General features: G+C 40.3%; 2 protein-coding genes across 4 annotated transcripts in view; both read left to right on the plus strand.

Moving 5' to 3' along the window:
• LOC114657739 (uncharacterized) overlaps positions 1 to 27,759 on the plus strand; it is a 101,953-nt gene that overhangs the window by 50,816 nt on the left and 23,378 nt on the right. The gene's annotated exons all lie outside the window — the stretch shown is intronic.
• The window catches only part of LOC114657140 (centromere protein T-like), a 97,280-nt gene that overhangs the window by 621 nt on the left and 68,900 nt on the right, over positions 1 to 27,759 (plus strand). The gene's annotated exons all lie outside the window — the stretch shown is intronic.

Below are 27,759 nucleotides of genomic sequence, written 5' to 3' on the forward strand. Positions count from 1 at the left end.
ATAACCAAAAATAATAATGTCTTTTTCACACTCATTAAATATTTTTACAGCAAACTAAAAAGATTAGGAAAGTTAGCAAAGTCTTCTTTAAAAATGTCTCAGACAGGCACAAAGTAGAAGAATTATTTAATAAAATGTTACATTTAAGACATGGTTATTATATTGAAGCTTATATATTCTTAATATGCAAATCACAGAAGGTCTCAATACCAAAAGTATTCTGTCTTTTCAATATTTTGTACTGTAGGATTTGTAGAAATGTGATTGTCTTGTAAAAGTGCAAGTGGCTGTAGCTACAGAATTACTCAGTGGCTCCAGTACTGATACGATTTTCTAAGTGAGTGCTGAACCTCCAGATGTCAGCTTTGCTGATGGTGGTGAATGTTGATTGATGGACCAACCAAACGAATAGGGAGTAGTGCAGGATTTCCTCTTAGTGGTTAACCAAACATCTGCATGTTCATTTCTGTCTGATTCCTTCCATATTCTGTTAGTACATGTACTGGATTTAGAAATTATTCAGACTTCTTCACTTTCTGCAGACTTCATTGTACTGTCGCTATAATTTTAAATGTATACATTTACCATTTTGCCCATCAATCTACACTCAATAGCCCATAACGACAAAATGAAAACATGTTTTTTTAAGGTGTATTAAAAATCAAAAACTGACATTTCTCATTTATTTATTCAGACTCTAATTCAGTACTTTATAGAATCTTTTTGGAAGCAATCACAACTTCATGTCTTGGGTCAATCTCTATAAACTTTGCACACATGAATTTGGACAGTTTATCCCATTCTTCCTAACAGATCCTTTCAAACTACATTAGGATAGATGAGAAGCATTTGTAAACTGTCATTCTTGGGTCTCAAAAAAGTTTGGCAGGACCAATCAAGAACAGTCAAAAATATTCCCAGTAGCCACTTCTGCATTGTGCTGGTTGTATGGTTTGGGTCATTGTCATGTCTTCCCAGTCTGAGCTTACTTTCCCTTGTTATATTTTTCACTTCCATTTATAATTGTCATCAAATTTTTCTGTCTTAGTAGTCTAAATTTGGGTAGAGCTGTGTAAGTTTTTTTATTTTTAAAATGACTGAAACTCCTTGTGATGCAACATTTACGCATTTATATGTGGAGTGCACAATGTTTCGTAATTGTATGTCATTTAATTGTGTTACTGGCCTGTTACTTTCCCAAGTCTGTTTTTTTGTCAATTCCAAAATTGGTCTACGATCATAGTCGTTCATGTTCTTATTAAAAAACAAGTGCTAGGTCTTCCATCTTCATCAAGTCTTTTCTGTACTTAGCCACACAACCATTTCTTCATCCTTTACAAGTCACATCTCTTCTTTGTTCTTCTTTATCATCATTTCCTCTACTATATATACACATTTATAAAAAATAATTTTTGTACTACCTTTTTATATATAACAGTTTTGTTCCTTGCCCACCAAAGTAGTTGATTACATATGCTTAATGTGATCCATTATTTACCCTTCAGTGGGGTAACCTCTTTAAAATTTCCCAGTCTGTATAAAACAGTCTCTAGTTATTTTGAGCATTGAATAAAATCTGTTCCTAGTCCATAAGTCACCACATCCCTTGTGCCATTTCACATTGCCAAAGCACATGCATTACATTCTACCCCATGACAACTGAATTATTTCCCAGTTTCCTCTTGTCCCATGCCACCCTAGTCTGTAACAGTTACCTTACACCCTACCGCGCAGTTTTGTCAAATCTTCTTTTGCTCGTTGTTTCCAAACCACTTCTGATTGTGGTGTCTCAGACTTGGTAAGCTTAATCAAATCTGTTTTTTTGCCCCCACAATTCTAGATTTTCTCTTTCCTATTTGAACGTTCTTCACAATCTTAAACATTTCTTGTAATATTTTGGCTCTCTCGATGCTATTGATTTATTTAAAGCTGTTTAATATAATTTAGCGGATTTTAGCGTTAAGCTAAACAGATATCTAGTCATGTCTGCCTTTTTCCTTTCTTTAATTTTGCATGTACTATTGTGGCACTATTATTCAAAATAACCAACTTTTGGAGGTTCTGAATATTCTTTTCTCCATTTTCCCTTAGAACTTTCATTCTTCCTAAGAAATTTATTTGGTGTCTTTTAAAAAAACAAATTGTTTATTGTCAATATTTATTCTTGGTGATAAGAAAAATACTTATAGTTAGAATATGATTGACATTATAATTGTTGCCTTAAAAGGACATTTCTCTCCATAATGAGTTTTCATAAATGTCATAGGCCTTTCTCTTTATTTTATTTTTGGATTTCATCCTGTTCTCCTTTTCTGTTTTCTTTGTACCATACTCCACCTCTGAATCATTGACAGATGTTGCCAATTTTTATTTTACATTGTAGTTTCTCTGTCCATTGTCCAATACACAGTGACTTACCTTTATGTTTAGTGTTGATCCTGATGCCTCACAAAACATATTTGCATGTTGTATTACTTAATCAGTTTCCCACCTATTGCAGATATTGTAGATATGTAATCATTATAAAGAAACACTTTAAAAGCTGTCCATAGCTTCCAAGAATATCAATACCCGTTCTCTCTTTATCTCAAGCCAGAGTCCTGCTTTGATTTCTATTGAATTGTTGACTTTAATTTTACTCCATATTCCCTTGTACATTATTTAACTTGCTGTATAAAAGTTCCTGGAAATTTAATTTTCTTTAACACTTTCTATAAACATTTGTCTGTGGTGGGTTGGCACCCTGCCCGGGATTGGTTCCTGCCTTGTGCCCTGTGTTGGCTGGGATTGGCTCCAGCAGACCCCCGTGACCCTGTGTTCAGATTCAGCGGGTTGGAAAATGGATGGATGGATGGATAAACATTTGTTATGTACTTTGATATGCTTTTTCCCTATAGACTTACTAAACCACATCCCTGACTCTTTCTTCCCCTAGTTTTATTGTCTCTTATTAGCACCATATTTTCTTCCCCTGTTCACTTAGCAACAGCCTGATCACTATGTTTAACTTGAGAAGTCTTTATCCTATTTGTCTGTACTGTTGGCACTTTAACTTAAGTTGTCTAAATTGTCTAACTTTTTTCACCTTATGTTTGGGAATAAAAGTTGTGATTCCTACGTTCACAGTAGGTATCATTTCTTTCCTTTTTTTTCTTTCCTTTTTAACACGTCCTGAAATACTTCCAGAATATTGTACTAAATCCTTGAATTTTGTGTAAATTTCCACTGGGAGTCCATCGCAAATTGGTGTCTTACTATTTTACCTTTTGCCACCTTAATATCTTAAGCTTGGTAAATATTCTGATTGGCAAAATCCTATTCTAAAAATTTTTGTTGTAACTTATTTTCCTTTTTATTATTTTCCTTTATAGTGTCCACTATGACAATTCTGTCACCTTTGTTTATATCTTCCTTTTCTATTTCATATCTACTCCTTTTTATTTATTTATTTTTAAAGAAATTAGTACCTTTCCACCTTCTCAAGTTCCTTTATTCTGTTTTTGATGAATTCACATGTATTGCTGTTACTACCTCCCCTTTCTGTAATTTTGCTTTTATTATTATACTTCTGCATTCAACTAGTATTTTGGTTCTTAGACTCATTTTTTTGGGATTTCTGGGTGATACTCCTGCATTTTTATTTGTACCAGGAAAAAGACATCCCTATCTTCCAATCTTTTTGATATACTGTATCTAATAATCTTCTTTAAAGGAATTACTGAATTCTTCCAATAATATTTTGTCTGTCTTCATGTCTAAAAGAAAAAAATTCTGCTGTTCTTCTCTGAAGTTCAAAACCCAATAATGTTTAGTGATTTTTAACTTTTATCATAGCTGATATTTATGATTCTCAGTTTCTTTCTTTTTTCTTCTATTCTTTTCCACCTTGTCTGTGAAGTTTATGGATTCCTTAAATTTATTTGCTCTCCTCCTTTCCTTTTCTCTCTTCTGTTTCATTTTACCCCTTTTGTGACTCTATACTATATCCAGGACCCCTGTCTTTTTTTTCTTTTAATTTTTGCCTGCAGTGAATCTACATTTTTTTTTTCCTTTACCTCACTAGTCTTACTGTTGTTATTTTCTGTCTTATTCCCTGCATTACTGATGATATGGGAAGGATATATTTCGGTCTCTTGGCTGCTTGTGTTGTTTACTTGATTTCTTTTATACTCTTCTCCCAGCCTCATACTTTCTTCTTTACCCATTTTTACATAAAGGTGGAGTTTCTTTATACCCTTTTAAAAATATTCCAGTCCACATCCTAACCAGATTTTCTAACAGGCTGTTTTCTGGTTCGCTCCTGATGTTCTTCCCCAATAATCCTTGCCTACATTTGAAACACATGACTAACACTTTTAATAAAAGTTTTTCTCTATATTTTCTTTTTCTATATTAACTTTCCTACTCCTAAGTCACTTTTAACCATTTCTTCTATTTTTGTTACATTGTTAATTGTCTATCAACCTCATTCCATTTGCTTTCTATTACAGTTTGCTTTTTCTACCTTTGTTCCTGTTTTTCTTCTCCAAACATTTGCCGTCTTTATTTACTTTCTCTGTTTTTGAGTATTCCTACTTAGTTCAACAAAAATTTCTTTCAATTCATTCGTTTTTTTGGCTAGGTATTCTTAAACATTTGTCGTCTGTTTCTTTCTCCTCCCCCAAATTATTAAGAACTGACTTAGCCACACTGATTTAAGACTTGGGGCAATCTTTAAGTCTCTTGGATTTCTTCCCACATGTTGCCAGTTACTGTATATCTTCTGTACAGTTCCTAGCCTCGTGTGCTAGGTGGGCTTACATGTCTCCTGCACTTCTCTTCATCACATACACTGCTAGCATCTTGGTCAAATTTTAGCTTGATCTTCATAAATACCACTATTCTCTGTTTTCCTTTCTTTATAATTGGGTGAAGATGGACATTCTTCTCTTTTCTTATACACAGTTTCATGTTTACCCAGTGACCCAGTACATATGTAAGACATTTGACACTAGATCATGATATCCTGTCTCGGTATATACTTACAGTACATTCTCATACTTAAAAATCTTTCAGTTGCAGCACTTAACAGTGTTATGGTAACTTTTGTATATTTGGGAAGTAATATTCCTTTCTCATAAAACATTTCCATACAAATTAAAAGCATTGCAAGGATAGATGAAAAAAACACTTGTGAACTTTGGTATTTTTTGAAACTTCTTTTTCAATTTTTGAAACTTCTTTATCAAAAATAAATTCTACTTGCCTCAGAAGAAATTCCACTGTCTTCTGTAATATTTGTCAGCTAAGGGTAGCTTTATACCTCTTATTCCCAAAAGTAGCTGAAACTGTACCCCATTCCACTAGTTTCTACCCCATTCTGATTTTACTGGCCTCCTGTCTACTCATCATTTGTCCTGTTAGATCATCATATGTTGAGTGTTCCACCCCATTGTCATGCTTTGCAGCTCTATCTTGCTGTGTTCTTTCTCCCAAAACACCAGATGAACAAATCTCTGTTTCTCCCATTCAATGCATTGTAGCGACCTCCATCTTCATTTCCATCATTCTGTTGATTAAAATTCACTGTTCACATATTGGCCAGGGAATAAGCAGGGGATCTGCCAACTCCTTATACCTGATTTAAAGTCTGTGGACAGGCTTCCTAGTCTCATCCGCTTTTGAGCCAGGCAGCAAGCAGTGGACGCAGCCCTCCTATCTACCACTCAGCCAAGACAATGTCGACAAGCCTTTCATCTTTCTAGTGAGGTCTTTAATGTTTATCAGGGGTTTTAAAGACTTATCTGAAATTAAGAAAGATAAACTGAAAACTTTCTCTTTATCACCTAGATCACAAGTTCCAAATATACAAGGTAGATCAAGTGTCCCTTCCATCATTGTTATTTTATTCATGGCCATTACAGATTCACATTTGCCACCTCTGTTTTCTTACCCCACTTTTAAACAGTTTTCTTTCCCACTTAAATAGTATTGAAAATAATTGTGAAGGCCTGCTTCTAAAGGGATTTCAACAAATCTGTGCAAGTGCTGCTAAGTCTTCTTGATTATTGTAGGCATGAGTGTCACTGCTTTTCCTCTAACAACAGAGTGCATATTTGGACAGAAAATGGAGTGCAATATGTCCTCTGCAGCGATGGTGCTGATTTGGTCTTGTTTGGCTGGAGGATGTTCATTTTACATCATACCTAGATTAGGTTTTCAGATTCTGTCTCCAAATCAGAAATGTCCTTCCACTATTTGTTTTCTGCAGTAAAGGGTCTTCTGAGATCTGTGAAAGCAATAAGAAAAAATTTGTTGAGACTTCAAAAGAGATTTGCTTTCCAGAAATCTCAAAGTATAATACCTACATATTCATAGACGTTAGTCTGACACACAGAATTAATTGCTGTAAGACAATTAGCAAATATCTTTGCTGCTTTAATCTAACAGCAGCACCCATCCATCCCAGTATTCTCCAAATGACACCTACATGCATTTAAAGCTCTTTCTTGAAATTAGAAAGTTGTACCGTGTTAGCCATTGTGACTGCAGTGAGAAGTCAAGCAAAATGACACCCTTTATTGGCTAACTAAAAAGATTACAATATGCAAGCTTTCGAGGCAGTTTAGGCCCCTTCTTCAGGCAAGATGTAATCACGTACACTGTACTTCTCCATTCCACCACCAGGTTTCTTTGTCCTCCTTCCCCTGTCCAGATGTCACATTAAACACCCTTCTAGCTGTCTCTCTTACCATTTCTGCTGTAGGTGCCCAGATATCTGGTAACTCTTCACTGCCACCCATTGCCTGTCTTACCTTCTCCCTGAACTCCACCTTACAGTTTTCCTTTTTCAACTTCCACCATTTGATCCTTGGCTTGTTGAGAATTTTGATCAAGGATCAATATGCTTCATTATTAGTTTTAGTGCTCTTCGCTATGACAAGTCTAGGCTTGAAACAGCTTTAAAAGGACACCATTTATTTGGCACAAAGGCCCGTGCTTGCCTGCCTTTTGCTTGATTTGTTTTGAACTTCTGTGAGTCAAGGTTGTAATGTTCTCTGAAGAAGCAAGTAGGCAAATTTTGTTTTGGGAACGCAAGTGCTGAGCTTCTCACTGACAGAAGACTAAACAATCCTTTGCCTGTGCGAGTCAGGGGCAAGATCTTAAGCTGGTGCATAAACATATAAGCACTCAAATGGCATTTAGAAGTATTAGGGCTCATCAATACCTTAAGCAATAAAGCTACAATAAAATGTATTATAATATCAAGCTAGTCTGAGCTATGTAGGAAGTTAAGAGTTGATTATTGAAGGTTAGGGATCCTTCCCTGGACGTAGATGTCCGTGAAGTAAGCAGCAGCTTAGCCGTGTCAGACATACACTGCGACATAACATCACTGCTGTCTGCGTTCGTGGGCTTTCATATTAGCACACAAATGTATATTTTAGATAGCATTAAATACATATGCCACTGCTTCTTTATATATCCTAATGACAATAAATAAAGTTACAGCAGAACACATTAGTTAGCTAAAAGTATCAATTGTTAACGGCTTGTCTTTTTGCTTCTTTCAAGTATGAAACACTGTGTCAAGGCTGTCTGCAGCTTGGCCCTTATCAGTGAAGCTGCGCACTGTCACTTACTGGCATAGTTGCTATTATTTTAGCCTTAGCCTTACAGGGATGCTAGTGCAACAAGTAACCTTTAATTGAATTATTAATTAGGCAGTCCAATTTTCATATATGGATCCTTCTGATCCCAATTGAATTGTTAAGAATTGATTTAAATTCCAAGATTTGAGGATACAATTATAGAGGACTTCCAACAAGAGTGTAATTTTGCAATGTGATGGAACTGGGACGCCAACTAGCCCCAAACCCCAACACAAACACACACTGAGTCCCGGGTTCAAATAAAGGATGGTTTATTTTACCTCAGTACATCCAGAAAGTAATACAAGCACAAGTTATTCCTCTCTTCCAATCGCCTCTCCTCTCTTCACCGCACTGCTCTCCTCCAGTGAAGTGTTGCCTTCCTTTCTCCCAGCTCTGACTTGCCTGAACAAGGGAGTGCAGTCCCTTTTATTGAGGAGCCGGGAGTACTTTTGGTGCCAGGGCTGCTGCCCATTGGAAGTACTTCCGGGGCATACAGAAGTCCAATATAGTTGGGAGTATACATCGCTGCAGTGCCCCTTGCGGCACCCATGGACCCCAGCAGGACTGTGTTGTCAGACTACAACTCCCAGCATTCCTTGCTGGTTCCTGAATGGGAGGCGATATGGAGGGCCGCTGCCATCTGGTGCCTGGCGTTGAATGAACACCCATTGGAGACTGTCCTAACCTGTCCTTCTCTTTTCTCCTGTCCAGGGAAGGTACTGGAATCATGTCCGGTCGTGACACCTGTCCATTTGCCTGGGGCCTACTGTACAGGTAGGGAGTCTTCTCCGGTCGGGATGTCCATCCATCCCTAGGGGCAGCCTTGTCTGGGTGCACCATCCTTCCCTCTCTTGGCTGGGATGCCATTCTTTTAACTCGGGGACTCCTTTCCGGGTTAGGGATCTTCCTGACTTCCTGCTGGGATGCCTGTCCATCCCGTGTGTCTCCTACAGTAACTATTGTACTTGGAGAGAACAGTCTGTTTTGTAAAGAGGAAAGATAGTACAATGGCACTGCACACTGTAATATAGTAACTTCTTATTTGATTGTGTTACCAGCTTGTCATTTTTCTAATTGTTTTTGTTTTTTTTAATCATTTCTAAAGTAGGCCAATAATCATAAGCGTTTGCTTTTTCTCTTACAGTGTTACCACATTGCATGTTAGTATGTGCAGGTTTTAAGTAAGTAAGCAGTGCAGTGCCAACACTGTATATGGTGGGGATGGTGCGCTGCTGACCTCGAATCGGGACGTTGTGGGTCGGTGGGGGGAGTACTTTGAAGACCTCCTCAATCCCACTAACATGCCTTCCAATGAGGAAGCAGAGCCTGGGGACTCAGAGGAGGGCTCCCCCATCTCTGGGACTGAGGTCACGAGGTGGTCAAAAAACTCCTTCCTGGCAGGGCCCCGGGGGTGGATGAGATACGCCCGGAGTTCCTCAAGGCTCTGGATGTTGTAAGACTGTCTTGGTTGACACGCCTCTGCAACATCGCATAGACATCAGGGACAGTGCCTCTGGATTGGCAGACCGGGGTGGTGGTCCCCCTCTTTAAGAAAGGGGACCAGAGGGTGTGTTCCAACTACAGAGGGATCACACTCCTCAGCCTCCCTGGAAAAGTCTATTTGGGGGTCCTGGAGAGGAGGGTTCGTCAGATAGTCCAGCCTTGGATTCAGGAGGAACAGTGTGGTTTTCGTCCTGGTCGCGGAACAGTGGACCAGCTCTACACCCTTAGCAGAGTCCTGGAGGGTGCATGGGAGTTTGTCCAAACAGTCTACATGTGTTTTGTGGACTTGGAAAAGGCATTCGACCGTGTCCCTCGGGGAATCCTGTGGGGGGTACTCCGAGAGTATGGGGTACCGAACCCCCTGATAAGGGCTGTTCGGTCCCTGTACGATCGGTGCCAGAGCTTGGTCCGCATTGCTGGCAGTAAGTCGAACCCGTTTCCAGTGAGAGTTGGACTCCGCCAGGGCTGCCCTTTGTCACCAATTCTGTTCATAACTTTTATGGACAGAATTTCTAGGCGCAGCTGGGGCGTTGAGGGGGTCCGGTTTGGTTGACTCAGGATTGGGTCACTGCTTTTTGCAGATGATGTTGTCCTGTTTGCTTCATCAGGCCATGATCTTCAGCTCTCTCTGGATCGGTTCGCAGCCAAGTGTGAAGCAGCTGGGATGGGAATCAGCACCTCCAAATCCGAGACCATGATCCTCAGCCGGAAAAGGGTGGAGTGCTCTCTCAGGGTTGGTAGCGAGATCCTACCCCAAGTGGAGGAGTTCAAGTATCTCGGGGTCTTGTTCACGAGTGAGGGAAGAATGGAGCGCGAGATTGACAGGCGGATCGGTGCGGCATCCGCAGTAATGCGGGCTCTGTATCGGTCTGTCGTGGTGAAAAAGGAGCTGAGCCACAAGGCGAAGCTCTCAATTTACCAGTCGATCTATGATCCTACCCTCACCTGTGGTCATGAGCTATGGGTAGTGACCGAAAGAACGAGATCGCTAATACAAGCGGCTGAAATGAGTTTCCTCCGCAGGGTGTCTGGGCTTTCCCTTAAAGATAGGGTGAGAAGCTCAGTCATCCGGGAGGGGCTCAGAGTAGAGCCGCTGCTCCTCCGCATCGAGAGGAGTCAGATGAGGTGGCTCGGGCATCTGATCAGGATGCCTCCTGGACGCTTCCTGGTGAGGTGTTCCGGGCACGTCTAACTGGGAGGAGGCCCCGGGGAAGACCCAGGACATGCTGGAGGGACTATGTCTCTCGGCTGGCCTGGGAACGCCTTGGGATTCTCCTGGAAGAGCTAGAAGAAGTGGCCGGGGAGAGGGAAGTCTGGGCATTTCTGCTCAAGCTGCTGCCCCCGCGACCCGACCTCGGATAAGCGGAAGAGGATGGATGGATGGATGGATGGATGGATGGAGGTTTTAAGTAAATTAAAATCTACAAATACACTGTTTTATTTGAACAATTTATTAACCATAGTGAGAGTGAGCTCTCAAGTCTGGGCTGTCCAGATTTGTCTACAGTGGATGTTACAGCTGTTGTCCAGCAAATGAAGCAAAAACGGCCACTCAAAAGAAAGAGTGCCTCTCAGTTTGAAATAAAAATGAAAGATGCACTTCAACAAAGAGCAGGTTGGTTCTCCAAAGCTTTGTTTTCCATTGAAATTATTGCTTTCCTGAACATGTTTAGCTACTGGATGAATGTATTTGATTTTAATCAAAATTAGTCTTGTGGTCTTGATAATAACCTTTGGAGATATTGAAAACCAATGAAAAGTCTTCCTTGATTCTCAAAACTTGTAGATTTGGAGACAGAGGGGCGAATTCCAGGAAAATTTGTGATGGACCAAACTCAGTAAGTAACTTAATTAATTGTATACACCCAAATGTTTATGATAATGTAAAATGAAAAAGAACACTTAAAATTGATAATTAACATAAATCTTATGGTTTTACTGTATATGGACTATAAATCATTTCTCTTCGCTGTATGTTTTATGAATTCAAATAGACCAAACAAATTTCCTCAATTCTAATATTGTAATCAGACCTAAGACCTATTCCATCCATCCATTATCCAACCCACTATATCCTAACTACAGGGTCACGGGGGTCTGCTGGAGCCAATCCCAGCCACCACAGGGTGCAAGGCAGGAAAAAAACCCCAGGCAGGGCGCCAGCCCACCGCAGGGCGCACACACACACACACACACACACACACACACACCAGGGACAATTTAGGATCGCCAATGCACATAACCTGCATGTCTTTGGACTGTGGGAGGAAACTGGAGTACCCGGAGGAAACCCAGGCAGACACGGGGAGAACATGCAAACTCCACGTAGGAGGGACCCCAGAAGCGAACCCAGGTCTCCTAACTGCGAGGCAGTAGCGCTACTCACTGCGCCACCAGGACCTATTCAGAAACCATACTATATTAGTACTACATAATATATGCATGACTCACGTTTACCCACAAGGCAAGTTGTTGGACAACACAAACTATGAAATGCTGAACAGACATGCCTATAGTGTTTTGTGGCTTTCTAAGGAAATAAAAAGTGACTGGTTTTTCTGCTCTGATATTTGAAGAAGAAAGCAGTTTGGAGCCAGATACCCTTGCCTGTTGTTGGCTCCCATGCATTCCACCTCAGCATATATTACCAGTCAATAGTTTTAGAACACATCAGGTTGTCTTCAAATTTAATCAGTTGAAATGCAATAATTGACCTAAAATGGTGAAAAGGTAAGCAGTAAACTGCCAGAGATTTAAATTTAAAGTTTAGGTTAACAAAAACTGAAAAAAGGAAATATCAGAATATTACAAATGGGCCATCTTCAGAGAACAACTAATAGGTTACAACCTACAGATGTTTTGCAGCAGTTAAAGTAAATTAAGCCTTGCAAGTTGAAGCAAACAATTTGCAAAGGTGTCCCAACGTTTGTTGATTACTTAAAAACCCTCTGTCTGTCTTAAAGCAGAGTTGGAACAGACTGTGTTACTACACCCTCTGAAGTACTACTTAAACAATATTTTAGTGATAATGGCAAGAAAATGGCAATTGACAGTTTAAATGAGACAAGAGCATTATTACCCTTACAGGTGTAGGCCTTTTAATTTAGAGAATTTACAAAAAAAAAACCAAAATGTTGGTGAGTACGGTGTCCTGCACAATCCAAAGGCAATTGGAAACTGGAGGAAACTTTGATAGGAGGAGATCTGGCAGACTCAAAGTCACAACCCAGTTTCTGAGAGCCACCAGCTTGTGTGATAAGGCCTCACAGCAAAACATCTTCAAGCACAGCTTAACAATTTCATTGTACTGGTACGATGACAATAAAGGCTACCTTCGTTCCATAACAGCATAAAGTTTGAAATCTTTGGTTCATCTTGAAGGGCATTTGTACACCATCAAATTGGTGACAGGATGGTCCCTCAGTGTGTGACACCAACTGTCAAACCTGGAAGAGGAAGTGTGATGGTCTGGATTTCTTTTGCTGGAGGCAGACTTGGTGACTTTCACAGAGTGACTGGCATTCTGAATCAGACGGGTTACCACATTTTTGCTGTTATATCAGCAAAATGTGGCTACTTTGAGGAATAAAAAATTTGAGTAATATTTTGTACACTTAATCATTCCCTGACTTTTTTTATTTGTCATTGTTTATTTGTTCTATACTTTGATTTCATGAAACATTAAGACATTAAACTGTGTGCAACAACAACAACAACAACATATATTTATATAGCACATTTTAATACAAATGATGTAGCTCAAAGTGCCTTACAAGATGAGGAAAGAAACAAGAAAATTGCATTTCCATAAAAACTGAAAAAAACTGAGGTGTTCTAAAATGTTTTTGGTGTTGTGTGTGTGTGTGTGTAGATTATATTGAACTGGAATAAAGTAGAAAGTCAAGTGTTTTCACCTATAAATACCCAAACTTTTATATAAAATGCATGAATTTTTGAAAATGTTGACTGAATTATTTATGCCAGTACAATGAATAGTATCAAATTTACTGTTCTTAAAATTTAGGCAATGAATGGCTTTATAGGCTTGCTTTTGTGGAGTGTAACTTTTAGACCGTTTTCCTTGTTCTTCAAAGATCAGTTTCATCTGTGGCATTAGGTAGCATTAACTGAATTTGCAGGTCAGCATATTTATGGTTGTGTGTACTCGTTAGCAAATTGTAATGTATTAAAATTATTGAAATGCTACAGAATTGATTTGCAGAAATGCATAATATTTAATAATCTGTATTGCTATGCCTTGTAGCATGGAAAATGTGGTTCTCACAAAGGCACAGGCCTGCCAGGTACTGTATGTAGTGAAATGATTCTTACCGGCTTAAACACAGGAAATCTTTTAAAGGTAAGGATTCTTTTTTTCCTTTTCGATATCATTCAGTCATCAATCAATCTAGAAAGGAGTGATTGTTTGATTCAGGTAAACACTTTAAATTTTGTATAACTTTTTACATGTGGCATTTCTATTGCAATATGTTTAGGTGAATGTTTTAGTAGTTTTTAAAGTGTACTTACTACATTGGTAACAATTAAATGACCTATTATTTGAAATGATGAATTTGGCCTTCACAAGTGACTATATTGTGGTAACTGGACTATTTTTGTCTTTCAGGTACTCACTTAAGTACAATTCTTATACATGTACAGATTGAATTGAAATGGGTCTTACAGCAATGTATTAGTAAATAAAAATGTATGTTTTTTTTTACTTCAGAGCACTTAGTCATTTTGAATTATTTGTGAATTTTCTGAATGGTTTCCAACTAGACACGACATTCCCTTGAAGATGAACTGCTATGGTTGTACACTGGAGTTTATTTTTTTCTTTTTTACTCTACCTCATGAATACAGGGAGTACAGCAGAGGCAAAAAGCCAGAGAAATCAATTGAGCTAAGCATTCCTATGACAAGCTTTGGTCATATTGGTGGGTTTATTTTATAAACCAATTGACTGTACTTTGAGTAAAAGGAGTGATGTGAGCAGATTTTTTAGTGTGTGTAAGTAAACGTGCAGCAGAATTCTGAACATATTGTAATCTATTGATATATTTAGTCTGGAGGCCATAAAACAAAGCATTGCAATAGTCCAGACGGGTAATGATGAAAGCGTGAATGAGTGTTTCAGTATCTTTCACACTGAGGAAAGAATGCAGATGAGCAATGTTGCGAAGATGAAAAAAGGCTGTCTGTACTATTGAGCTAATGTGTGATTGAAAAGTAAGAAGCTGATCAAAGATGACACCCAGATTATGGACTGATGCTGAGGGTTGAACCAGGATGCCATTAATGTCAATTTTTAGCCCATGAAGGGTATAGAGGACAGATTTGGTACCAACTAATAAGATTTCTGTTTTATCAGGATTGAGTTGTAAAAAATTATCTGTCATTCAATGATTGATTTCCCGAATGCAGTCAGTCAGCGCAACAGGTGAAGATGTTGCAGTTGCATCAATACTTATGTAAAGTTGTGTGTCATCGGCAAAACAGTGGAAGCTCAGACCATACCTATGAATAATCTCACCTAATGGGAGCATATAGATGTTGAAGAGGATTGGACCGAGAACTGACCCTTGAGGGATACCTTGTGTGAGTGAAGTAGTGGCAGATTTGCATTCCCTAATGATGACGTAATACTGGCGATCACTGAGGTATGATGTGAACCAAGAAAGAGCAGCACCAGAGATACCAATAGCTGAAAATCGGAACAGTAAAATGTTATGGTTAACTGTATCAAACACTGCACTCAAGTCAAGAAGAACTAGAATTGCGGCCATCCCAGAATCTGCGGTTATAAGTAAGTCATTGGCTACCTTAAGTAAAGCAGTTTCAGTGCTATGTAGGGCTCTGAATCCTGATTGAAAAGGCTCAAGCAGGTTATGCAAATTTAAATAATCATTAAGTTGAGCTGCAACAACCTTTTCTAAGATCTTAGTCATAAATGGAAGATTAGAAATTGGACGATAAAATTTTAGCGGAAAGGGATCTGAGCCAGATTTTTTTAAAACAGGGGTTACAGCAGCAGTTTTTAAATCACTTGGAACAACACAGGTGCGGAAACTACAGTTGATAAAGTGAGAAATGGGAGCAGAAAGTTAGTCAGTGCAAGCCTTAATCAGTAAAGTAGGGGCAGGATCTAGGTGGCAGGTACATTGATTTAATTTAGATATTGCTTTAGCAATATAAGTTGGTGTAGTGGGGTTAAATTTAGATAAATAAACTGTAGATTCTGAAGTATAATCAGTCGACAAAGATGAGGAATGGTTAGTAGAGAAACTTTGATATACAGTACACCCCCAAAATTCGCGGGGGTTACATTCCTAGAGCACCTGTGAATTGTGAAAAACTGCGACTTTTGGATGTGGTTAAAAAATGCCTTTTAAATGCCTATTTTTATACAGTAGTTTCCATCCTAAATACAGTATGCCCCCAAAGCACTTTAATTTCGTTGCAAACTCAGCTTAATACCGGTACATTAATACATTACCTAAAAACAGAATGTAAAGGTAAACCCGTATACTGTACAGTACTGCTATGTCTCCTGCAGTGCTAGAATGTAAAATACCGATGTTACCGCTATACGTACTGTAATTCATGCAAGCGCGTTTTCTTTGGTATGCGCTGTCGTTTTCTTTGTTAGAAGTAGAGTAAATACATAATTTCATTTAATTAAAATACAGTAAAATGTACGGGTACTCATCAATGATGAATGATATTGATGATGAAGTAGCTGTGCAGTACAATGCACAGGATTTAAAACTCCTCGGGTGGCGCCTCTTCCTCAGGCGCTTCAGGAGGAGTGGTATCTTTGTATGGGTCTTCTTCTGGTGGGGTTTCATGCTGGCTTTTCTTTATAGGTTTCAGGAACATTATGATAGGAAGTTGCCACATTGTCTCCTGTAACGAACTGCTGGTACAATTTCCGTGCTTTCTCACGGATGATGTTACCGTCTTTCTGCAGTCGGTGATCCACAGCGCCAAGGCAGATTCCATCCTGACGATATTTTTATTCCTTATGGTCTTTACCTTTTTGGCACTACCACAGAAACTTACAGATACGGTACTCCAGATCACTGCTTCGTTCTTCTTTATGTAGCATACCGTGCTTTCATTAATGCCATAGTGGTGCGCTACTGCAGCATAACTTTTTAGTTCCCAGAGCAAATCAACCTTCTCCTGGAGTGTTTTAAACTTCTTCTGGTGCTTAGGCTCAGTTCCAGAGCGAGTCGACGACATCGTGTGCGTTTAAAAATAACAAAACAATAACAAAATGGAAAACACGAGGACACTCAGCTGGAGACGCGTCACAAAGCAGCAGTCAATCATCAGCAAGGAGAAATTAATAACGCTCTCGGATTGGCTACTTTCACCATCCCAAACCGCGTTTCCCTCAGCTGTGGTAAACAAACACACCAGGAGACGCATCACATGGCAGCAGTCAATCAGCAGCAAGGACAAATGAATAACGCTCTTGGATTGGTTACTTTCACCATCCCAAACCACATTTCCCTCAGCGGTTGCTTCCTGTTCTCTCTACAGCACAGTATTGCCACGAAAAAAGCAATAAAAAATTGCGGAGGATATTTGCGCTTTCCGCTAACAATTAATAGTTAGGTTCTAAGAAAAAATCCGCGAACCCTGAACCACGGCTTCCCGGGGGTCTACTGTATGGTCATAATTTTTGACTGAAAATAGTCCAAAAATAACAGGGTGTGAGCCATTGACTCCGCAAAGATCACAGGATCGTCTACAAAGTCAAGATCCGTTAATCTTTCTTCACCAACAGATGCCCCACAGCTGCTGGACCCCACGACCTTGCCCAACACCCAGTCCATACAAGCATTGAACAGAGTAGGAGCAAGAACACACACCCAACGAACCCCAGAATCAACTGGGAAAAATACAGAGGTTCTGCCTCCACTCTGCACAGCACTCACAATACCAGTGTACAAGCCGGCCATGATATCCAGCAACGCTTTACGAAAATTGACAAAGGCTGCAAAGAAACTCTGCTGATATTCGTGTTTGTGTTCCAAGAGAACCCTCAGTGCCAGGATGCAGTTGATGGTAGACTTCTTAGGCGTAAAACCAGACTGTTCCGGTCGCTGGTAGGTGAGCAAATGATCATGGATCCTATTGAGGACAACCCTAGCAGGGACCTTACCCGGCACCGAGAGCAGTGTTATCCCCCTGTAGTTGCTGCAATCCAGGCGATCACCCTTCCCTTTCCAGATAGGGACAACAAGTCCTGATTTCCAGTCAGTTGGGATGATGCCAATCTCCCAAATGGAAGCAAAGATTGCTTGCAATGCCAGGAGGACAGCCTTACCACCAGCGTGGAGAAGTTCACCCCGGATACCACAAATTTACCACCTGTGCAATCTCAGTCAGATTGGGTGGGTCACAGCTAATTGGAGGATCAGCCTCAAGAACCGTGGACCCTGAGATATCCAATGTCCTAGCCGGAGGAACAGCTTTGAACAATTGCTCAAAGTAGCCAGCCCAATGGGTTAAAACTGCAGTGTCATCCATGAGGACTGTTCCATCAGCCGCCCTGACTGCGACTCTCTGAGGAACGGATTCAGATGTGCATAATGCTTCGATTCCTCTGTAAGGAGGATGTGTGTCGCTAGACCACAGATGGTGTGTCACTTGCTCACAGATTCCTCTAACAAACGCCTCTTTATCTGCCCTCAGAGCCCTCGCAGCCATCCTTCTCAGTTCCCGGTACAGACCAGAGTTGCCATTGAGCCATGTGCTGCGACTCCTCTTGATGATATCCAGGGTGCCCTGCAAGATGAAACACCTCCTTCTAGGAACACCAGTAACACCAACACAACCCTCAGCAACCTTCAGGGTCTTGTCACAGAAGGTCTTCCACATCACATTAGGATCGTCAGTTGTACCCAAATCTGCAAGTTCCTCACACAAACAGCATGCAAACTCATTAGAAACAGCCTGGTCTTGGAGTCTGGCCAAGTCCAGGCTCATTTTCCTAGTAGGTGGTAACCTACTGAACCTAAGCTGGATCCTAAAAGTAGCAACAACAAGTCTGTGGTCAGAATTCACAAACTGGGCACTTCTGTAGACCCTGAAGTTTTGCAAGAGCCTCCAGCATCTGCCCATGAGGATGTGATCGATCTCCTTCACCGCACCACCAGTACTGGAATCCAACAATGCAGTTCTGGGCGTTGGAACCAGGATCCAGCGATTCGCAGCCCCTGACCTTTTGCAAAGTTAAGGAACATGGAGCCACTTTCACCACGGTCATCAGACCCATGGGGACCAAGACAATCCTCATAGCCAGCCCTGTCAGTGCCAGTGGCTGCATTGGAGTCACCCATGACTAGAGGAGTGTCACCTCGTGGACACCCATCAACCACCGAGCAAAGCTGAGAATAAAATGTCTCCCTCACCGAGACATCACTCACCACGGTCGGAGCATACACTGAGACAACAGACAAGGCACCCAGAGAGTGCCGTAATCCGAGTCTTATAATATGCTCGTTGAAAGGAGTGACATCGGACACCATCGGAAGAAGCCAATCCGCTACAGTAACAGTTACTCCCTGAGTATGACATCCATCAGAGCGACCAGACCAATAAAAGGTGTATTCACCTACAGAGATCTGGCCAGTCCCCGGTCTGCACACCTCAGAGAGCGCTGCCACTGAAATGCGGAGTTTATGCAGCTCCTCCAACAGCAGGGGAAGATGATCATCTTGCCGGAGAGACAAGACGTTCCATGCGCCTACCCGTACGGGCCGCCTCAAATTGGGACCCGAGTGCTGCTGTGCAGCGGGCAATGCCTCAGCACCACACCAGTTCCGATCCCCAACAGACCTGACTGGCTCTCCAATGGTTTCGACTCTTCCGGGGACGGGGCTCCCAAGGGCTTTCCCCTTTCCCCTTCATAATGCGAGCAGCCTTCCGCAGCAGAGCTACTCCCGCAGAGTGTAAAAAGGAGTCCTTTCTGTCGTCTCGGAGCTGTGTGAAGTTTTTTTTATGGTGGCTGGAGTGCCAATCCTGCCACCAACCCCCATAATTTCCCTGCAAGTTGGAGGACCGCTTGCAGGGCCAGATGCAGTTTAATGTCTGAAATCAGAATAAGTTTAATGTCACTGTGCACTGTACAAAAATGTTATAAATCCACTCACATGTACAGGCCAGATTTAGCACACAGAGGGGCTCTCAGCATTTAGAACTGCTAGGCAAGCACTTGAAGAGAGAAGGGGACAACTACGAAAATGGGCATTGTACTATTTCTGTATGTTAGAGATGAAATTGAATCCTCTCCTGGCCTTGTCTGGACCCTAGGTAAATGCCTGCATGTGGTGGAGAACAGTATAAAAATACTTGGACAGCAGTCAAATACCTTGAAGCCGACAGACAGATTGGGTGATAACGTCATCTGTCCTGAAAATCCTTCCATGTAAGTGACGGAAAATGGCAGATTGTATACATCGAGATCCCACCTTGATAAAGTTTTGCCATTTGGCTTCCTTTGTTTGTAATGCCGTGTAAATCGTCATTAAAAGAAAGCTAAGTTATTTTCTCTTATGTGATTCTATACCGCCGTATCACTATGGGAGGGATATCGCCTTTTAATATTATATCTATATAGTTTCAGGTTACTTAAAACGCAGCAATTAAAAAGAACTTATTCCATCTAGGGAGCTAGCGACCCCTATCGGAAAATAAATGGCGTAGTCGGCAGGATTGTGGCTAAATTAATAACTGTATAATATTTATAAATATATAAAAATATGATTCTCGGTCAGATACTGAGTGTATCGGGATGGTTGCGTGCACTGTCATGGACAATTTCTTGTGGAATGCAGAATGTGCCTGAAGTGCATGAATGGAGGTTGTGAATTTAGGAACTACTACGGTAAGGAGTATGGTGGCGCAGTGGTTAGCACACTTGTACGGTGATAGGAAATAAAGGTTTAAGCATGTATGTTTTCCTTGTTTAGTCAGGATATTCTTTGTGACCACGTAGCTTTTTCTGGAAATGCTTTCTTGTTGTGGAATTGTGCCGCGTGATTTCCCAATGGGTGGATTATCTTTGTTGTCGCTGAATTGGATCGCCACGGAAATTTTCCTTGATTGTCGCTGAATTGGTTCGCCACGGAGTTTCCATGATGTGGGGACTAGCACCATATGAAACTGAGGTAAGATGTACTTCTAATTTAATGAAAGTAATACCAGCTTGCGTCCTGAGAAGTTGCTTGATTGTAATGATAAGCATGAAGGTAAAGAAGTAAGTTGTTTGATGGTTGTGATAAGTAAATAATCATGAAGGGAAAGACGTGTTTATGTGCATTGAACGGTGAAAACTTTGTATAAACAAAATAAAAAGCACAACCTCGAGTGAGTTTATAGCACGTGTAATAGAGATCCGTGTGAATGAAATACAATTGTAAAAGAACTTTGTTCTGTGAATGAAGTGCAAAAAGAGAACGTGAGTATGAGAATATGATATTTGAAAGAATGACGCAATTGCTAAGTGTGTAGAAATTATTGCAAAGAGTACAGGCTGTTTGTTTGTGAACAGTTGCTTTCTCCAGTGTGCTGAATGTGTCTAAAGAACTTCTGCCTTAGCCAAGTAAACTACTTAGGCATGAAGTGCGATAAAATCTAGTAAAGAAAAATAAAAGAAGATTAATTACTCTTATTCAGAGTCGGGTGGCATATGCTCTTGTATGTCGTTTGTAAGTCTGTGTCTATTAACAGTCTGTGCTTCTTTGTCAGCTGACTAATTAATAATGTGAAACAAATCCTACAAGATGGGGGACGCCCCACATAATAACATAGTAATTGGGGTCCATATCCAAATTTAATTGTACTAGTAATACATGTGAATATCTAAAAAATGCTATAGCAAGTAAAACCAAAAGTAATATAAGAACAACTTGATTGGTATTTGTAATCCATCCTGTGCCTAGTCAGTGAGACTGGAATGTCATTGATGAAGACTTGTGACACATGCTGTGTTAAATAAAACTGACTTATTGACCTTGCATGAATCTTAGAAAAAGTTTAACTGAAGACAGAAGGACAGCCTGTAGCGTGGTCAGTTAAAGAGTTAAGAATGTAAAAATCTGAATTTCAATAAAGTATTATAAGCATAAAAGATATGCAACTTCAAAACTATAGATGTTCTTTTTCTCCAGATTCAGCAAACCCTGTGACCAATGGATGGAACACACAAACTATTTTCCTATACAAGCTGCAAGAAACAGTTTAACAGCAAGTTTGGGCAGAAAAATTAGATATAATCTGACCAAAGAGTGGTGAATGTTTGATTATCAATCATAAATTAATGAACAACAATTGTTGGAATTATTTCCTTGCATGCTGATTAATTGTACAAGTGTAAGGGTATAACATCCATCCATCCATTTTCCAACCCGCTGAATCCGAACACAGGGTCACGGGGGTCCGCTGGAGCCAATCCCAGCCAACACAGGGCACAAGGCAGGAACCAATCCCGGGCAGAGTGCCAACCCACCGCAGAGGGTATAACATCCTATATAATAAAATGTTTAAATGATAAAAATAATTGTAAGATACAAACAGGTCAAATGTTGCTATATTAAACTAGACTAATTTCTTTTTTCTAGTCTTCATATCAAATACAGTATAGAGTGTTTACATATTTTGATGCATGTCAAATGATTATTATTATCACTTCTGTAATTATGAAATGGATTAGAAGCGAATACATGTATGTATTTGTATCTGTTAGTGATAAATTTTATGAAGATTTGTTGTTACATCAATGTATTAAGGTTAGTGCTTAGTGATAATGCACATAGCTGAATGGATTGTTAAGTCAGTTATACATTAGGAAATTTTATATTATATGGGAATAATTTAAATGTTTATCATTAGTCTATATAAACTGTGCTGTTGTAATATCTTAAAGACATTTAAGAGATTTGTCTCTTGATAAGATAAGCTACAGTTTGTTATATGGTATAGATGTCATAAGATTTTTTTTTAGACAAAAATGAAAACACTTAAGTTCAAATATGTAACATCTTGTTATAATTTAAGACATCTGTGATGTATAACTGATGCAATGTGTTAATTTTGTTTAGTGTATTATCCTACTGAAGGAACATTTTCACTAGCCTGGTTTAAATGTAATAATTTGCCATATTAATTTATCTCTAACTGTTATTTATGAGGGCGGCACGGTGGCGCAGTGGGTAGCGCTGCTGCCTCGCAGTTGGGAGACCTGGGGACCTGGGTTCGATTCCCGGGTCCTCCCTGCGTGGAGTTTGCATGTTCTCCCCGTGTCTGCGTGGGTTTCCTCCGGGCGCTCCGGTTTCCTCCCACAGTCCAAAGACATGCTGGTTAGGTGGATTGGCAATTCTAAATTGGCCCTAGTGTGTGCTTGGTGTGTGGGTGTGTTTGTGTGTGTCCTGCGGTGGGTTGGCACCCTGCCCGGGATTGGTTCCCTGCCTTGTGCCCTGTGTTGGCTGGGATTGGCTCCAGCAGACCCCCGTGACCCTGTTTGGATTCAGCGGGTTGGAAAATGGATGGATGGATGGATGGATGTTATTTATGATATGAGACTGAGAACTGAGAGTCTACGATTTTCATTGATAGTGCTGTATTGTATTATACATATAATTGATAAAGCATTGTTTTATGTTATGTATTTGCTCTACCCTTCACCCCTCTTTATTTAGCATAGTAAGTATTTTAGCTTGGCCACTCAATTTAGTGGTTGTTAAGGCCTCTCCAACTCAGTGGTGGTGCTTTATCAATGAAGAAAAGGTGGTGTTCTACGAACGAAGACTTAAAGTGACTGTACTGCACTAATGACTTGGTCTGCTGCACATACCCGATAATAGCTGGTAAAGAAACGACTCACTTTTCCAGAGTGGAAGGAGTGTGGAAGCAAGCAAAGATTGTAAGTCCAGCTAAGTAAATCTGAAGCCATAATATGGCTGTGCAGACATTTGCTGCAGAAACAAAATTTTTATGGACTTTAACACAAACAGACTGTGAAATGCCACTGAAGTGAGATGACAGCTGTTGAATGCAAAGGGCTCCCTTGATTTACTACTGTATCCAGTGCAGAATGTGGAGTAAAGTGTTCCTCTGCTAAATGGACAGTCACCATGTGTGCATCTCATTAGCTCTCTAATGGCAATCAGATTGTTTAGTTTCTGTTCCAGTACTGGCAAAGACTAAGTCCTGTACCAGCCACACGTTTGTTTGGAGGGATCTGCAAAGCCACCAAGCAAAAGACTTTGTCTACAAACCACTGGGTTGGACAAGGCATGAATATAGAAAGCTTAGGAATATACTTGAAAAATGTTATAAGAGGGGCTCAAAGGTATGAGGATATGCATAATTTACCACCAATGATGTTATTTTGTAAACTGAAAGGGAAAAGGACATCCGATAGTGAAGTTGGGGAGGATAGAAATAGTGTACAATTATGCAATAATACTGTTACGAACAATTATTAATAATCATAGCAATAAATCTAGAATAGCATCTGATTTATGTTACAACTATTATAACTCATATAAAGAGATCAGACACCACAGGGTGGGGCACATTCATCAACATACTGAAGTTAGAAATGTTATGAGTGCCAAAAAATAGTAAAGTCCATCAAGATGCTATATAGATTTATAAGGTAATCCGAGGCTATGGTACCCACTGCATGGGCTCAGTGACATTCAGTTACAACACTAATAAAAAACAAAACAGGAGAGCTCAACCTACACCACCGGTGGGATACAGTGATCACTACTTAGTAACACCATGTTAAGTGTTAAAACTGTTCGTCCAAGTGTACTGTAACTTATCATTGTTAACATTTATTTAAGCTGGTATATTAGATGAATGAAACAGGAGCTATAGTGGCACTATACACCTCACATTTCCACAAACGTTCTTGAGGAACTGTCTACACTGTGAAGGGGGATCAAGTACCTTTTGCTTTGTGGATAAGACCTTCAAGTATTATTTTCATACCCAGACAACACTGCTCTCTTTCAAAATTCACCATAATTTAACTAACATATGTATCGCCACATCAGAGTCCACACATATTAAAGGGGTGGGCTCCTTGTTTTAATACAATGCAATGGCATCTACTTTATAAAACATCTGTATATGTTGGGATTAATAAAGTATCTATCTATCTATCTATCTATCTATCTATCTATCTATCTATCTATCTATCTATATATTTCAAATAATATTAGTATGAAATTATCAAATATCGATTCTTAAATAATAAGAACTATTACTGTTATTCAGTAACCTATTCATGTGTTATGAATCTACTTGTTGACACTCTTCAACTAAACTATCAGCCAAATCTATTCCCCGATTTCACAATTAAAATAATTTTGAATTAGTTGAAATTAAAGATACAGCGGGAAGACACGCGTCTTTCTTGAATTCTACAAGCTACACATATCATCAGTTGCTCACTTGTACGGTAGGTAGCAGTCACGGTAATCCGTCTCGAAAATGGGTCCTCAGACAAAAAGGAAGCAATTTAAAATGAGGATCTAATGCGGATGCTTGTTTACAGCGGCACTGAATCAATGGAACGTAAAAGAAAAGGACCTGGCCGTCGTGACTGACAATGCCGCTATTATTGAGCAACTTTAAGTTGGCTGCTTTGAGCTCTGAAAATTCCAACAATTGCCAGCTTGCTTTGCCGGGTGAGGCGTCTCTTACCTTTACTGATAAAACTGCTGTAGATTTTGTTATGTTTTGGGCAGGAGGCGAATTAAACAGAAGCTTGGAGTTACCCGCCGTCTCCAGCTTTTATCCAGTTGTGCTTTATCAACACACCGCTTGGATCCGTAGTACGTCCACATATCGGACTGATGAGTCTTAGAGCAGGGTTCCCCAGCCACCGGTCCGCGACCCACTACCGGGCCGCAGCCGTCTGACAGCCGGGCCGCGAGAGAACTCACTCAAGACTTTTCAGAACGCTTGGCGGGCGGGGCTTTGCAGCGGCGCAGAGAGAGGAGAAAGACCGAGATGAGAGAGTATTACAACAAAGTATTGTTACGGTTCCGACATGTTTCCCCATATGACACGAGTCTATAGAAATCGCGTTACTACGAAGTACATTCAGCAGATGCTTTCATTACAACGAAGTGACCTTGAAATGCCTGAATGAATCATCCACAGAGCAGTTAGATCTGTGGTCGCAGCTCAGATGTGCACGTTTGCACAACGATCCCCAAACAGAAACATTGTAAAAAAAATTCTTTCTTCGAACTTTCCTCGTACTGTTTTTTTTATGCTGTTTTTGTTTTCTGTGGTTTTCAGTGATACCTTTTGCTTATTGCTTGTCAACATTTGAAAAACATCCATTGGAATTTAACTCATTGTCACCCTCCTATAGAAACGGCAGACACGAAAAAAACGATAACAGTGTTAATGTTTGTGATGTGCAATCTGTTGGAATGGCAAATGCAAAGCATATGTCTTTGTTATATGCAAAAAAAGAAGAAAAATCTCAGGTTGCAAACGTATGCGAACTGCTTAATAACTTAATAATAATAGAAATGTTATGTAAATTGTGTATAAAACTGCCCCCCCCCACCCGGTCCGTGGAAAAATTTGCATCTAATAAAGTGGTCCTTGCTGTCAAAAAGGTTGGGGACCGCTGTCTTAGAGGACACACCGTTTTATGGAAAGTAGTAAAGTGGCTTTTCCTTAGAAAGCCTTAAGAGGCACATTAGCGCCATCTGCTGGATCGGACGCCAAAACTGAAGATAAGCAAAATCAACACGTAGTAATTGAGCCGGATAGAGATTCACAAGAATGATCTTGAGACTTTAAGAATCGCAATCAAATCGTTTAAACGAAAAATAACAATCAGAAAATCAGTAGTTTTACCCAGGCCAAATACTGAGTGTGTTTTCTGTTTTTACTTTAAGTTCACATATAATGTATTAGAGTTAAGTGTTTCAGCTAAGAAGAAACAACTAAGAAGTTGAATCAGTTTTATTTAGGCCATGTGAGATAAAGATAGAAAGCGATACGACATTAAAGGCAGGAACTCCAAATAGCTGTAGGCTTATCCATCCATCCATTATCCAACCCGCTATATCCTAACTACAGGGTCATGGGGGTCTGCTGGAGCCAATCCCGGCCCACACAGGGCACAAGGCAGGAAACGAACCCCGAACTAGGGACAATTTAGGATCGCCAATGCACCTAACCTGCATGTCTTTGGACTGTGGGAGGAAACCGGAGTACCCGGAGGAAACCCACGCAGACACGGGGAGAACATGCAAACTCCACACAGGGAGGACCTGGGAAGTGAACCCAGGTTTCCTTACTGCAAGGCAGCAGCGCTGCCACTGTGCCACCATGCCGCCCCTGTAGGCTTATTATTAGTATAATTTAAAAGCATTTCAATGCAAATAAGTACAGTTAAAAAAATGAAATCATTACTTGAGAAGTGTTGTTCGTCGTGGCATCTTGGTAATCATTCCTAAACATGCTTCGAAACACATTTTTCTCTAATTAAATTAAAATTCCTTACAAAATGCACGTAGAGATAAAAATCTTTATTTCTGTCCTAATTTTGAATTTTTTCCTTGTGCTCGTCCAGGCTATGTAGCCTAGAATTCAGGCATTAAAAAAGCAGCACCAAATCCTGCACAATCATTTATTTTTTGTTAGCAGTGGGATTTTGTGACAGACGGGTATCAGCAAGAGTGAAAGGGAAGGTCTACAGGATGGTATTGAGACCAGCTATGTTATATGGGATGGAGATGGTGGCATTGACTAAAAAACAGGAGACAGCTGGAGGTGGCAGAGTTAAAAATGCTAAGATTTGCATTGGGTGTGACGAGGATGGACAGCATTAGAAATGAGTACATTAGAGGATCAGCTCAAGTTGGATGGTTGGAAGACAAAGTCAGAGAGGCGAGATTGTGTTGGTTTGGACATGTGCAGGGGAGAGATGCTTGGGAAAAGAATGTTAAAGATAGAGCTGTCAGGCAAGAGGAAAAGAGGAAGGTTTATGGATGTGGTGAGAGGAGACATGCAGGTGGTGGGTGTAACAGCTGAAAAACGATGAAGACTGTTTATTGTAGTTGTATTTCTGGTCTTCAGAGTTTCTGCAAACATCTCTTACCATCTCTGATTAACAGCTCTTCACAGATGAAACACCAAAAGCAAGCTGCATGTTGGTACACAGAAAGTAAGCAGCTCAGCCAGTCAAGGAGTATTCTCCAGAAATACAGATGCCAACCGGCTTTCTGTGTTGATGTCAGTTATTTTCTACAGAGTCCTTGTGTCTAAATGGAGCCATATCTGATATGTTGTACATCATACTTCCCAGTAGAGCAGCACAGGAAGCTTTCCATTAGATGCTTAACATTTTGATAACAAAGAAGGTCTCAATTTTACATTTTCTAAGTGATGCCTGTAAGTTTGGTGTAGTGGTGAGCACTGCTGCTTCACAGCTTCAGAGTCATGAGTTTGAATCCTAGGCCTGGACGCTGCCTGTATGGAGTGGGCACTGGCACACTGTCGCTGTTTCAGTATTGGTTTTCTTTGTTACAAGAGGGGTGCCAGCTAATTATTCTGATGATGA

Source organism: Erpetoichthys calabaricus, chromosome 9 (assembly GCF_900747795.2).
Source record: "Erpetoichthys calabaricus chromosome 9, fErpCal1.3, whole genome shotgun sequence".
Lineage (NCBI taxonomy): Eukaryota > Metazoa > Chordata > Cladistia > Polypteriformes > Polypteridae > Erpetoichthys > Erpetoichthys calabaricus.